We start from the raw sequence: 15,537 nt of genomic DNA, 5'->3' as shown, positions 1-15,537 counted from the left end.
GTCTTATGTAATAAATGTGTGATTGTTTGAGATACAGATTTTGATGTTTTGATCAGAGTAGTATGAATATTTGATTAGTTTTGTGAAGAGTAGAAAAGAAAAATTAGATATTGAAGATATTAGTAGTAGTAAGAGGTTTATGCATTTATGTCCTGTATTGAAGAACATTGTTTTACATTACATGTTTGGGAAATCGGATAATCTTGCATACTTTGTGTAATTGTAATAACAACTCCTAATAGGGTTGAGACTTCTAACAAGGCCTAGTCCTCTAACAAGGATGAGAACACTATAAAAATATAATAGACTCCTAACATGGTTAATATTTTTCACAAGAGACTTTTTATTGGTGGATCATTTTGTGGGTACTATCACCAACAGGGTTTTCTCTTGGCTAGGGTTTCCCTAGTTAACAAAGTATGGTGTTGTGTGTTTCATTATTTTATGGTTGTATTTACTATTCAACATAATCAATTTACTTTCATATGAAAGTTATAAGTTTGTTAATGATATCCATAATTGGTCAAAAGTTTGTGAAATACTGATTCACTCCCCCACCCAGTTTTTCCTATTTCTAATAATAAACTCTTCTTGCGCCAACACTAAATCCCAATTACTCACTTTATCTCTAACTAAGAACCTCAAAAAATTACCCAAGCTTCTATTTAGAACTTTAGTCTTCCCATTAGTCTATGGATGAAATGTAGAACTAAAATTCAACTCAATGTGTGACTTTTTTTGAAATGTTCAAAAGTAACAAAAAAACTTACCATCTCTATCAGATACAACACTTTTTGCTAATCCATGCAATATAATGACCTCTTTAAAGAAAAGCTTTGCAACATGAAGTGCATTAGATTTTTTCCTACATGGTATGAAATGTGCCATTTTAGAAAATCTATCAACAGAAACAAATACAAAATCATGTCCTCTTGTAGTCCTCAGTAAGCCAAGAAAAAAATCCACATTGATATCACTCCAAGGTTTCTTAGGAACAAAAATAAGTCTATAAAATCCAATATTCTAACTTACTCCTTTTGCAACTTGAAAACTTTACAACTACTTACAAAATTTTGAACATCCTTATATAACTAAGTCCAATAATACTTCTTTTTAAGCAAATTCGAAGTCTTATTGATACTAAAATGTCCAACCAATCCACCACTATGTTTTTCCCTAATCAAATTAACTCTCATAGATCCTCTCGATATACATAATTGAATACCTTTGAACAACATTCCTTCTTGAATGAAATAATTAACAAATTTAGTTAGTTGATCTAACACTGGTGCTCTAAACTCTCTCCATGCCTCGAAAAAATAGGGCTAGTCTCATACAAATCCTTCATCTCATCAAAGCCAAGAACGTCAATGTGCATCTCATTTAACAAAGATCTTCTTCTTCTCAATAAATCTACAACTTGGTTAGATACTCCACTCTAATTCTTAATCACAAATGTGAAATTTTTTAAATAGTCAACCCACTTCATATGTCTCTAGTTCAAATTATGTTGACTTCTCAAATACTATAAACCCTTATGATCAAGATGCAACACAAAATCCTTAGGAATTAAATAATGTCTCCACTTCTTCAAAGATTGAACAATAGAATTAAATCCTTGATCATACACATAATGTTTCTTCTTAGCATTATTCAATTTCTCACTAAAGAAATAAATAGGTTTATCATCTCGGCCCAACATAGCTCCAATTTCACTACCACTTGCATCACAATAAACTTGAATACTTTATTGAAATCAAGAAAAAACTAACACAAGTAATTCAACAACCCTTTCTTTCAAAATCACAAAACTCTTATAAGCTCCATGTTGTGTCCACTTAAAATCTTTTTTTATCATCTTTCATTGTCTAAGCCATTAAATTACAAATAGAATTAAAATTCTTGATGAACTTTATGTAGAAACTAGTTAAACCATGAAATGATCTTTCCTCACTCACATTCTTAGGTATAGGCCATTCAAGGATTTATTTAACCTTCTTAGGATCCATCTTCAAACCATCAACTGAAATTAAAAATCCCAAATATACATTTTCCTATTTCATGAATGAAGACTTCTTCAAGTTAATCAACACATTCTCCTCTTTCAAACACCATAACACTTTCTTAACATTCTCAAGATGTTCTTCCTTAGACTTATTGAATATCAAAATATCATCTAAGTACACAATCACAAACTTCACCAAGAATTTATTCAAGACCTCATTCATCAACCTCATGAAAGTACTTAGTGCATTAGTAAAACCAAAAGGCATAACCGACCATTCATACAAACCCTCTTTTGTCTTGAAATAAGTCTTCCACTCATCACCTTCTCTAATTTTGTTCTGATGATACCCACTCTTCACGTCAATATTTGTAAAATATCTTTCTCCACTCAATCAATTCATTATATCATCCATCTTGGGCATATGAAACCTATATTTAAATATCATCTTGTTAATAGTTCTTGAATTAGTACTCATTCTCCACTCAATATTTCTCTTAGGTGTCAATATAATAGGTACATCACATGGACTCAAACTTTCTTTGATCAAACCTTTCTATAACAACTCCTGCACTTTCCTTTTAAGATCTTCATTCTTGGTAGGTGTCAATCTATTAGGTTCTTTATTTGAAAAACTAGCTCCAAGAATTAGGTTCACACAATGACTTATACTCCTTACTAGTGGTAAACCATTAGATACAGAGTCTAAAATAATCTATTGATACTTGATGAGTAACCTTTAAAGTTTTTTTAGAACTCAATCAACATAGCATTACTTGGTGTACTATAAATCATAGAAAAACAAGCATTTTCTTTCCTCATTTCTCTCACAAATTGATTTTCATTAACCATGAAAACCCATACTATTGTACAATGATTTTCATCATATTCCTCTATGAAAGGTAATGAGAGTTGTCCTTTTCCATTTTCCCAAATAGTATATCAATTTAATCTACCATCATGTAATGCTTGTCTATTATACTACTAGGGTCTATCTAAAAGTATATGACAACAATCCATAGGCATAATATCACACAAAACTTCATCATAATAAATTTTAATTTTGAATTTCACCAGACATTTTTCACTTACCAATAACTTATGCACATCCTTGATTCAAATAATTTGATAGGGTTTAGGGTGTCTTATCCTTTGCAACTATAACTTATTAATGTGCTCTTTAGACAATTTTTTTTATGAACTACTACTATATATGATTATGTTACAATATTTTCTAGCAATTTTACATCTAGTCTTGAATAGACTTATCCTTAAGAGGGATTCTCCATCAATTATCTCACTACACAATGTTCTCCTCACCATCAAAATTTCACCTTTCTTAGGTCCATTTAGTGGGCTCCTAGGTACACTATGGACTAAAGTATTTCTGCTACTACTTTCAATTTTCTAAAATTCAAAGGCTCTATGTCTATCTTCACCACATTTGAAAGAGGTTCCTTTAAATCCTCCTCTTTGATAACCCCTCGATATGAAATACTTTTTCCTTAGTAAGAACTACCACCTTTGTACTTGATCTTTCCTTTCTCATCACCTTTTCACTTGGTTTTCCCCTTATCTAGTACAATATTCTTAGAATTGGTGTTTTATCCATAAGATAGACCTCTACCTTTTCAAAATCTTACTCCTCTACCTCTTTGTCTTTGTTCATGTTTTTTTATCAAGATCTCCTCAAATTTCAAGGCATATTGCATATGATTCTTCCACATTGTCTAATTTCACAAAATTGATCTTATCTTGAATTATAGTTCTCAAACCATTCAAATTCCTAGCCACATTCTCTACTTCATCATCAATATGTCTAGAAATAATGTCCAATCTATAGAATTTATTAGTATAGTCCTTGACACTCATATCCCTTTGTCTCAAAATTTTCATTTTCCTCAACAAATTGACTTGGTAATCAATAGGGAGGAACTTCTTGAATTTGTTCACCATCTTCAACCATGTCATTATATTCTCTTTTCCTTTTATTTGTCTATTAATTTGTAAATTCTCCCACCAAAGCAAAGCATGACCTTTCAATTTAGTAATTTTCATCTTTACCTTCCTATTACTAGGAGTGCTTTCAAATTCAAATATATTCTCCATTTTAGAGATCCAATCCAACAAAGTATTGATGTCTAACCTTCCCTCATAACTTGTAACCTCAACCACAAGCTTAGAATGTTCCCTAGAAAAAAATCTCAATAATATTTCTTCATTAGATTCCACCTCAAGATTAGTAGTAGGGTTTAGTGCTCCAGGTGCTCTTTCATCATCACTCACATCATCAATATGTACCACTCTCCTTTAGGCTTTCTTAATAGAATCAAGTTTGGCTTCAATTTATATTAACATGTCCATAATAGAATTGTCAACATTTCCTCTACCATAAACCATTTTGACAACAAGTTCTTGTGAGATCATAACCCTCTACAAGTTATAGGTCAAATCCTAGACCTCCCACCCTATAACCAAATCCACTTAGGTTTCTACATGATCCAAATTACTCAAGAACAAAACTGACGCAATTCAAGATTAGAACTAAGGCTTGGGCATGCCTAACAATCAACCAACCTTGCATAGTTAACATAACATAAGAAAATTGTGAGAGAAAATGATAGAAGGAGAGAGACCCAATAATATTTCATTAATTCAACAATTTGCATCATACATGTCAGGTTATAAGACCTTTGTGGTTGCGACCAAATACAAAGGTTCAAATATAGAAAAATTTCTTCATGTATTACCCATTACCTACGAACATATTCTAGCCTCTAAGGATCTACCATCACCTACCTCCTAAACCTAAGACTTGATCCCTTTATTTATACTTTTGAAAAAAACTATAAAATATTCTAGATCACCATATGGAGAAGGTTGACCAAATAATGGTCTACATGCATACAATTGACAAATCTTGTTAAATTATTACCTCAAAATAAATACACAAGTTGACCCTGAAATAAGAACCAAATAGACAACTTAGTGAAATAAGAATAAGACATCACCAAATAATAGAAACAAAGAGGCATTGTGATACTTGGTGAATGCATGATAGAATGACTAAGTGAAATAACATGAGCCACTTGGTGAATGAAGACAAAAATACCTTCATTAAGAAATGAAGTCACCGAATAGGTTCACAATGGTAACCGAGCATATATCTACCAGGCATGATATCAAAGTAACATAAGATGCTCTTGTATCACCTATAACTTGATAGGGTTAGAAAATCTTGTGAGATCCATTTTGTTAGATGATTTATAAATCTCCTTTTGAGAGACACCTTTTTAGAGTATTTTACAATGTTCTTACTAATGACACTTTCCCTATTAAGAGATACAAATAGATACACTGGTAAGAAAACATACTACAATAGTTAGACCTTAGATATGACATTGAATTTTCGTGTAGATCTCCACTTTGTATCCTTAAAGATACACTTATATTATTTTTCACTTGGATAGCTATCTAATCTCACCTTTTCCCTTTGTTGTTTTCAATATTCCATCGATGTCCCTTATTCTTTTGTAGCTACTTTGTCTACTAGTTTTCTCTTACTACTCTTTATGTTCTCTATTCTCTCCTTTTCTTATTTCCAACAACAAAAAACATAAACAATAACCTTCTATCTAATTATAATGTTTATATCCATATTGTTTTTTTTAGGGCATAGTTATCCATAATCAATTTATTCTGCTCAATTCTCAAGTTCAAAATTTGAATTCCATGTCTAGTTTGTTCCTAGAAATTTGTGACCCTTATGCCTAGGGCATAGATTGGTAGCTTTGTTAGTTCTTGTGAGAACCAATTTTTTCATTCATCCTTGCATGTCTCCTCCATTTTTCTCATAACTTATGTCACATCCATACTAACTCACTTTTTTGATGACTTAGATGAACTATTCTTAGTGCTTGCCTTCCTATGGTGGTGCGGTTGTTCCTGAGTGTATATCAGTTTACTCTTTGATTGACAGTCATCAACTTCTTTCTTCTTCCTCTTCCTATAACCAGTTGTAAAGTATTTTTCTAATCAAAGACTTTGGCCATCAATAATAAAAATCCTTATTTATTTCAATCTTTGCACCAAAGAGATTTGTAAGATCAATAGTTTCTACAACAACAATAATAGTGGGAATAACTATAATGTACAATAATGGATGACCAGAGTAACAAGACCAAATCGTTAGTGGAATACTTTCCCAAACAATGTAGCATCCCCACAAACAAGGCTAACCATGTCAATTTCATTGGGACACACTTTAAAACAACCATTGGAAATACACAAAATAATAGGGATGATTACTACTATGATGATAGTAATAATAAAAAATTAACATCCTCAAAATGCAAACAACTCCTCCATCTAGTTAACACTATGGTGTTGGAATCTTATGATACACATATAGAATAGGAGGATGAAACAACCAATGAGGAGTATGTGTTCCCTTTCAATCAATAACTTAAGCCAAAATTTGTAGAAATATTTTTCTTCTACAATGACAATAGGAACTATTAGCCATTCCCCCCCCAATTGTTTCAAATGTACCAAACTCATGAACATCTAGGGTGACTGTCATGTCTACATCATTAGATCATTCATTTATTTCCATGCAAGATATTAGGGATACATAACACTTTGAATTTTTCTTTATTTCCCTAAGTCTTAACCATTTTCTTCATATTGCATGGTATGGTCTTATGATATAACTAGTTGTAATCATGCGAAAATCGCACCACCCTATTACTCCAATTTATAGCTTAACTATCAAATGGGTTGCAAAGGTATGAAATAGTCAAGATTGTAGTTGTGCAACTTCATGGTGATTTGGGCTAAGTTTAATGTTTAAGTTGTGAAGCAATGGAGGCAATTAGTCACAACATTACAACCAGTTTTGGCTTATGAAATACCTAAGGGGCCCACGATCAATTGTAAGATCTCATTTGATTGATGATTAAAATTTCCTCACATTCTAAAGTTGTGTGAGGTTTAAACAAAGTGATGATATGACCTTGTGACACCTATCCTTGTAGGACTCCATTCTCCTTGGTTTTAAGTAGTGAAGATTGTCCAAGTTCCTGATCGTCGATCAAAAGAGGATTGACACTTATCACATCCCCATAGTTTGAAAACATCTGAAGTTAAATGAAAGCGGGGGAAAAATTAGTTTTCATGTAGACAAAGTGGGAATGGATATACTCTATGGGCCACAAAAGGGGATTGTTAGAGAAAGTGACAGATTGGCATGTTTTAGTTGATTGAAGGTGCTGACTATAAACAAAGGTGGATGCTAAGTTGGAGTAGTGGGCCTAAAGATTTTTGGTGAAGGTAGTAATAGCTAGGATTTTTTAGGATCATTGATTAAAAAAGGATCAACAATCATCACTTCCCCAAATTTTGAATATGCACAAAGTTTTACCAAAGTGGGGAAGCAAGGTGATAACACGTGTCATGGTGGGCTAGGTGTATTTGAGTCTCTTCATCGCATCATCGCAAGGGTTAGAAGGTAGTTTAATGTTAGTAATTTTGAAGGAGTATATTTTCAAATAAGGATAGATAAATTGGATTGATATACTCCATCAAAATGAGCTTTAGAGCTTTAAGTTGTGACAGTGTGAAAGCTTACCACAACATTCCATTTACGTTTTCTCACATCATCATAGATGGTTAAGACTTACTTGAGGTTTAGGCTACAAAGTTGTGAAATACCTTGTTTGCACTATCATATGTAGTTAATTTCAACCCATGGTCAAGGTTGTGAGGCTATGAAAAGAAGAAGAAGGTTTAAGCCGGAGGGTTTTCACTTCATCGCAGATGATTAAGATTAACCCAGGGTTAATGTTGTGAAACAAAGAAAATGAGGAAATTGTTGGAATTATTTTATAATAACTAAGGGGGGAGGGGGGTGAATCAGTGATTCAAGGTCCAGATCTAAAAAATAAAACTTTTCATAATTCAGTGAACTCTTATAACATTTTTAACCATGCATGCATTCATTGTGTATTAACCAAAACTGATATGTTACTGTATCATTAACATGCAAAAATGTAAAGCATAAAACACAACATATCCATCAACACATTTGACACAATGATTTAAAATGGAAACCTAATTTGGGAAAAACCACCAGTAACATGCTACTCCTTTTTCACTCTTCTAAAGTGATGCCCTATTAAAGGCCAACCTAGTTAAAGGTTACAACACACACTGTTAAATGTGACATGATTAAGGGATTTCAATCACCATGTTAAAAGTGATCCTTGTTAGAGAACTTTAGGCCATTCAATTGGAATGCCACCTTGTTAAAGGATTTTCCAATGACTACTAAGTCAACCTTTCTCCCAATGATTTACCCTAATCTGATGCAATTGTTAGAAAGCAACAGTAGAGCTTTGATCTGATACAACTTACAACCTTACTTGTATATTACAGATCACTATTCAGTCCTCAACTCTGCTTGGCTTCTAATCTTTGGAGTTTTGATAACTTGTTCGCTCTTCAAGCATTCATCCTCATTAAGCCTTCTCACTTAGTTTTTCATTGCAAACTTCTCCTCTTGAGTCACTTGATGAAGCAAACTCTCTTCCTTCTCCTTGTCATATTTTCACATTCAAAACTCTCTAACCTCCATCCAACATTGCTTCATGACCAAACATCCCTATATATAGAAAATTAGAACTCTTTTTCCCATTCATTATCCATCTCAAAAATTAAGGTTTTGGATGGATTAGGTAGGATACAATGTATCTACCCCATATCTTGTCTTCTCCTAGAATCCAATTGAATTCACCTCCAAAATAGTTTACATAAGATTTTGTGCCTCTAGCTCATCAATCTTATCTTCCTCTTGACTTACAAGTTCCAAGAAAACAAACTTGTCAGATTTTAATTGTGAATCTTTGATCATTTTCGTAATGCAAAAGCTTGGCATTATCAATTTATTGATGCTCAACACATGTTGTGTTACTCAACATCTATTGTAAAATCACTCAGCATCAACTAGATTTTACTAGTGCTCGACATCTATTGAAAATCACTCGGCATCAACTAACTTGCTCAACACTTATTAACTTTCTCGACATCTACTAGAAATTGCTTTTACTTGGCTTCAACTTACTTTTTTCTTGGCTTGCACTAACTTTTCTCGGAAACTTCTATCAACTTGGTCAAGCTTAGCAAATGAACTTTTTCCAACCTTATTCTTTTGAACTTTCTTAGTGTGGCCAAACATTTTGTAACCTGAAGTAGATAATCAATACATTATGTTATCACTATCTTAACTAATTCTTGCACTTCAATACATAATCATAACTCAACCTTTCCTCTAGGTACTTTTGTTAAGTTTTGTTGATCAATCCTCTTTATCAATCAACTAAGTGATAGCGCTTGAAACATATAAGAAATTGTCTTACCAGCATGTAGTAGGTTTGACATTAGTGACAAAGCAATGACTGGAAACACATAGTCTTCTTTCAACAATCTTTCCATTCAAATGATCTTTTCAATCATATATCAACAACATCTGTCTTTGGCATTGATAGCAAACCAAAGTGATCAACTAGTCAAACAAATGATGAAATAACTAGGTTAAAATAGTAAGAAATTACCAAAAGGAAAGCTTGTAAATAAAACATATAACATTATCTTCTATCATGGATTAGCAAAATATCTGAATATCTCCCTCTTTTATTTTTTGGTTTCTCCCTCTTTCTTTCTTTCAGTCTTCTGATGATGTACTCTCACTTCATTGCTCTTCTTGTGCACTATACTTTCTCCCTTGATTTTTTTCTTTGATCATCTCCCTCTTGATCAATATACTTTAATTTCTCCCTCTTTGAAAACAATGCCAAAGACATATACACAACGCTTGGAGACATAGGCTTTTGCAAGCTCTTCAATTTTCTCCCTCTGTCACCTTGTTTGTGACTGATTTGAAATTCTAGCTTTGTGATTACTTTATGTAGTTCCTAAAGTAAGATCCACTACATCAATTTGTATAGTGGTATCACCCCTAATTTACCTCTCAAGTATAAAAAATCATAACCATCCTTAGGTAATGCTTTGGTGAAGATATCAGCAATTTTCTCCTTTGTGTTAATATATTCCATCTTCATCTCTTTGTCTTGAACCAATTCCCTTACATAATGATACCTTATTGTAATGTACTTTGTCTTTGTATACATTACATGATTCTTAGATATATTTATAGCACTCATATTATCACAATAAAGTGTTACTAGTTCTATGATCTCTTCATTCCCTTTAGTAACTGTTTGATCCATACAATGTTTGTGCAATTAATAGCAACAACAAGATACTCTACTTCAATAGTAGATTGGGAAGTACAACTCTGCTTCTTGCTTGTCCATGTAACAAGTCTTTTGCCTAAGAAAAATGCTCTTCCACTGGCGTTCTTTCTATCATCAATATTTCTAGCCTAATCAGTATCACTGTAGGATTTCAATTCAAACTTTTCATTCTTCTTATTGTATAAACCATACTCTTTTGTTCTTTCAAATATCTCATTGTTCTTTTCATGATCATTAAATGATTCTCTCTAGGGTTAGCAGAGAATCTAGCAGTTATCCCCATAGCTAATGCAATATCAGGTCTACTATGTACTACATATTGCAATTTGCTAATCATGGATATGTATAATGTTTGATTGACCTTAGTTGAATCGTCATTCTTTGATAGCTTGAGTGCTATTTCCATAGGTGCACTTACTAGTTATGAATCCTCAAGTCCAAATGTCTTCAATATCTCCTTGACATATTTTGACTGAGTGATATATACACCATACTTCATTTAATAGACTTGTAATCCCACAAAGAATTTGATCTCACCAAACATTGACATTTCAAATTCTTGCTTCATCTGATTTGCAAAATCTTTACACAAAGCATCTTGACCTCCAAATATTATGTCATCAACAAATATTTCAGATAATAGTATACCTTTTTTTTTTATCTATCTTCATTTACAAATTGTTGTTATCATCTGTCCTTTCAAATCTAATCTTAACAAGATAAGTATGAAGTCTCTCATACCATGCTTTTGGTGCTTGTTTCAATCCATATATGGATTTGTGCAGTCTACATACCATGTTCTTATTGTTTTTATCAATAAATCCTTCTAGTTTTTCTATGTAGACCTCTTCTTCTAATATGCCATTTAGAAATGTAGACTTAACATCCATCTGATAAACTTTGAAGCCTTTGTATGCAACATAAGCAAGAAGAATTCTTACTCCTTCCATTCTTGCAATAGGGGCAAATCACTACTACATTTGACATCATTTTTCTACCAAAATTTTTGACCATCAACTAAAAAATTTTAGTTTGGTCAGAATGTAGAAGGCAATTTTTTTTTTTTAAAACTAAGCCCCATGTTGGTCATAATAGGGGGCTTAGATGTAAAAAATAAAAACATTTCATGTTTGTTATTTTTCGCGTGCATGGAATGTTTTGTTGGAGTTGGATACTTGATGCACCATCACCAGACAAAAAATTGGATGCCCTGGTTCTGCCCTAGCTTGCTCATGGTTGGAGTTGGAAACTTGATATTTTGAAAAGGAGGTGATCGATCTTTTGGAAGTTTAGATTTGGAAACAGCAAGGTCGAATGCATAAGGTAGAGTTTCAATTGTTTTCTCTTTAGATTCGTTGCCTTTACATCTACCAAAAGTGATTTCTTATTCTTTCATCTCTTCATTATCATTTGTTCCATGATTGTATTCAATGTAGTTGTGTAACTTGTACATGGCTACGTCTTTTCAATCCAAGGAATCATTACATGAAATTCTCTTCCATCAGTTTGATGGGCATTTTTTTCCCTTGTTCTTTCTTATCTTTTGAACTTGGTAGCAAGTGCAAGGGACCCATTCTTCACTTTCCTCATATGGTATTGCTTGATCGGTGATGCCCTCTCCTCAACGAATTCTATGATATGTCATGCTTGAGAATATGCCTCCCTCCAAACAATCCTTAATGGACTTTGCATGACTTAGAACAATGTTCTCTTCCATGCTAGTTTCCCCATGTCAAATTTTAAAATCAATCTCTTTTATATATCAGGTTTGGACTTCATTCCTAGAAGCATCAATTCTAATTTTTGGTAGTTTTGTAGAACATCTTTTGTGGACATAATTTACTCCTTACCTACATTGCAAACAACAAAGAAGGAAACATCTGTTTTACTGGTTTTGCTATCTTAAAACTATTTTAATCCTTTTAAAGCCTTCATATTAGATCTGTACATTTCTTGATCACATGGCTACATACATCATCATGAAATATGGAAAAAAAATAAAATAAATTATATATATATATATATAAATTTTTTTGATAATAATTATAGACTACAGAAAGCCATATTTTGGGCATAAAAAAGGCATTGGCATTTGACACAGATTAAGCCTTCTTAGCTTGCCATGCCATTTGAAAAACCTTCAACAAGTTATGTGCCCTATGAACCATTGATCATAGATTTTCTCAATTCCTTCATTAACAACTAGATTGTATTTTTTGTCATGCCAAATTATGTGATGTTTAATTAGTACCGATCTTGAAACAATGCAAGAGTAGTGGTTTACAAGAGCTCATCTCTTGTGATTAAAAATAGTCCACTTGGCACTCATTGCATCCATGTGATCCTCATACATTCGAAGCATTTGAGATTTATTTGGTGTTTTTGTTGCAAGACCAGTACAAATTTGTTTGCATATGCAAAACAGAAAGCATGGAGAGTGTGAAGGAGAAAATGCTATAGGTGTAGGAGCTCAAAATGCTGTTAATAAATTTTTTTTGGGTGCCCATCATTTAAAATTTTATGGAAGGTTCTCCAAGGCTTAACAACCATGTTTGAATGCTTCAAGTGGGCTAGAGTTTGGTAGGATAGACCCAGAGCAGAGGAATTTATCATGGAGTTGACAGCAATAACAATGGATGTTTTGGAAAATCTACACTCCCCATTGGATAGCCAATGACATGTGTGTAATATGTGAAACCCAAAATCTTGTTATATAGAAAATTTATATATAAATTAGTAAAATGATTAATTAATATAATATTCTTGTAATCCTATAAAGATATATAGGAGGGATGTGAAATATATATCTTCCTATTAGTTTATTCATGATTGTATTTACATATAAATTGTTATATATAAATATATATAGGAATATCAAATTATATATTATATTGTATAGTGAACTCAATCAGAATGATTTTGGGATTGTTTTGCCATATTGGCAAAACTAATTTTTGTAAACTAGCAAATCACCACAGAGCAGTTAGATGTTTTGTGACAAAACCCTAGAAAATATAGTTGCATTTATATAGGATGAATGTTTATTAAAATTTAAAGAGGGAAATATGTAATGGATATAACAGTCCAAGAGATTTGACCAGTTGGAGATGAATACAATAAAGAACTAGGGGATAGTAGATTAGATAATATAATAACATTACAACTAGTAAACATGAATAAGAAAGGAAATTAGGAAACTAATGGAATTCTCATCATTCTAGCTTCATCATCACCTTTACCATATTTTTTCCTTAACAATATTCCTAATTGAAAACACTAAAAAATTTCCAATTTCTTGTGGCTTGTATCATATCAGAATGTTAGCATCACAATGAGAAAATGTGGTTATTTGGATATAGGAAGAAAATCAGGATAAGATTGTAAGAGCATGATGGCACACTAGGCTACCTCTATGTTTGATATTTTTGATTCTTAGATGGTTCATGGTGATCTTGTTGGAATTTTTGCAATGATCACTACTACATTTAACCTTATTTTTCTACTGCAACTGTGTTTTTTTTTTTCTCTGCTTCATTTTACTAAACATTCCCTATCATTAAAATGTATGAGGGTATGTGAAGACTTTGCCTCTTATCCATAGAAACTGATTGAGAAGCACATGAAGTTTTGACAACTCATGAACCCTTGTGATGCAGAGGATAGGGTGATGGACCCAAGTAAAAACCCAAAATGAGCAAGATTGTAGGAGTGTTCCTAGTGACCCTTCTAGGTCCTGATAGGCAAGTTCCACAACTAGTCAAATCTAAGATGTTTTAGGGTCTCAATAGGGTAGTCATAGTCTATCTAACATGTTCCCATCAACACCTTTCAGTTTCCATACCATGCAATCCAAAATGCATAACTCACCTAAATGTTGTCAATGCAAAATTGTAACTTCTGTAACAGCAGCAAGACAAAATGGTGGATATCTTTTGGTTCTCACAAATGACACTGTTTCAAACACCCTTTATCTTCATTCAAAATATATGTAAAGCTTGGATGGGATTCCTTTGGAAAGTATTAAAGATTCTTCACAATGAACCTGTTTCAACAATGAAGCAATAGTGCATTTACAAAGCAACTTATAGAAGTACTCAATGTATGGACTTCAAAACTTGCATATGTTTCTAAAATGTCTTTAATTAGACAAATCCACACTCAATTCCACTCTATGGGTTTCCTAACCCCAAAAGCCCCAATTCATCTATTCAAAACCCTTGTTTCTAGGGTATCACCAATCTCCAACATGCCAAGGTTTCTTGGACTAATTCAAACTGTAGACATCTATGTTTTATCACCATAAACATGAATCAACTCTCAAACCCTACCCTCCTTAAGGCAAATCTCTCTCCATATGACTGACCCCTCCAAATAACCCTTATTTTCACCTTTTTTGTGTATGGTGGTCACCAAATACTTAAGTTAGTGGTTCATTACAAAGTTAGAAGCATTCATAAAAGTTAGAAACCTGCCATTCCATGAAGAATCAGACATCATTTCATGGAATGACATTGATTGTTTGAAAAAAACTTTAAAATTGTTAACAAATTGCCTACTACAGATAGAAATCTATGAATTTGAACAAAAAACTTACAAATTTGGATTCAAATCTTGGTTTAAGACATCAAGAAATGTCTAAGAATATAACACAATACATTCTAATTCAAAAGATGTGCAAGAAACTTGAAAATCCTTCAACCTGCTATTAAAACCAAGCACTTTTATTGAATTTTTTCTGAGATAGTCTGTAAAATCATATATTTATAGTTTCAGGAGATAGTTAGCAACCCCTTTAACTGACTCAAACTCCTTTCACTTCCTATTCCTTCATAAAATTTAAACTATGGAGTTTCCCTCCAAAATGCCCATCTAGCCGTTACATTCAAGATTTGAATTTTCTAAAGCAATAAACTATGTTTTTAAGGGACTTATTAAATGTTTTAAATTATTTAAGGACTTGAAATTATTATGACATCATACTAGACCCTATCACATGAATCCTCTACCTTAGACAACCTCTAGATCCTATTCCATGCCCAATTACAACTTTTCAATATGAAAGTCTTTCAAGACATTATACAATATTATGACTCTTTATGCTTTCAACGGCCATGATTGGTTGCAAAATGGACCAATTGATACCATGAGATTCTTCATGTCCTCTGTGATGACCTAAACCCTCAAGGTACCTATGATGAGCATATGATGCCCCTGCATCAC

The sequence above is a fragment of the Cupressus sempervirens genome, chromosome 1 (genome assembly GCF_028749045.1).
Source record: "Cupressus sempervirens isolate cs-2001-9-10 chromosome 1, ASM2874904v1, whole genome shotgun sequence".
Lineage (NCBI taxonomy): Eukaryota > Viridiplantae > Streptophyta > Pinopsida > Cupressales > Cupressaceae > Cupressus > Cupressus sempervirens.
This window is presented reverse-complemented; position numbering follows the sequence as displayed.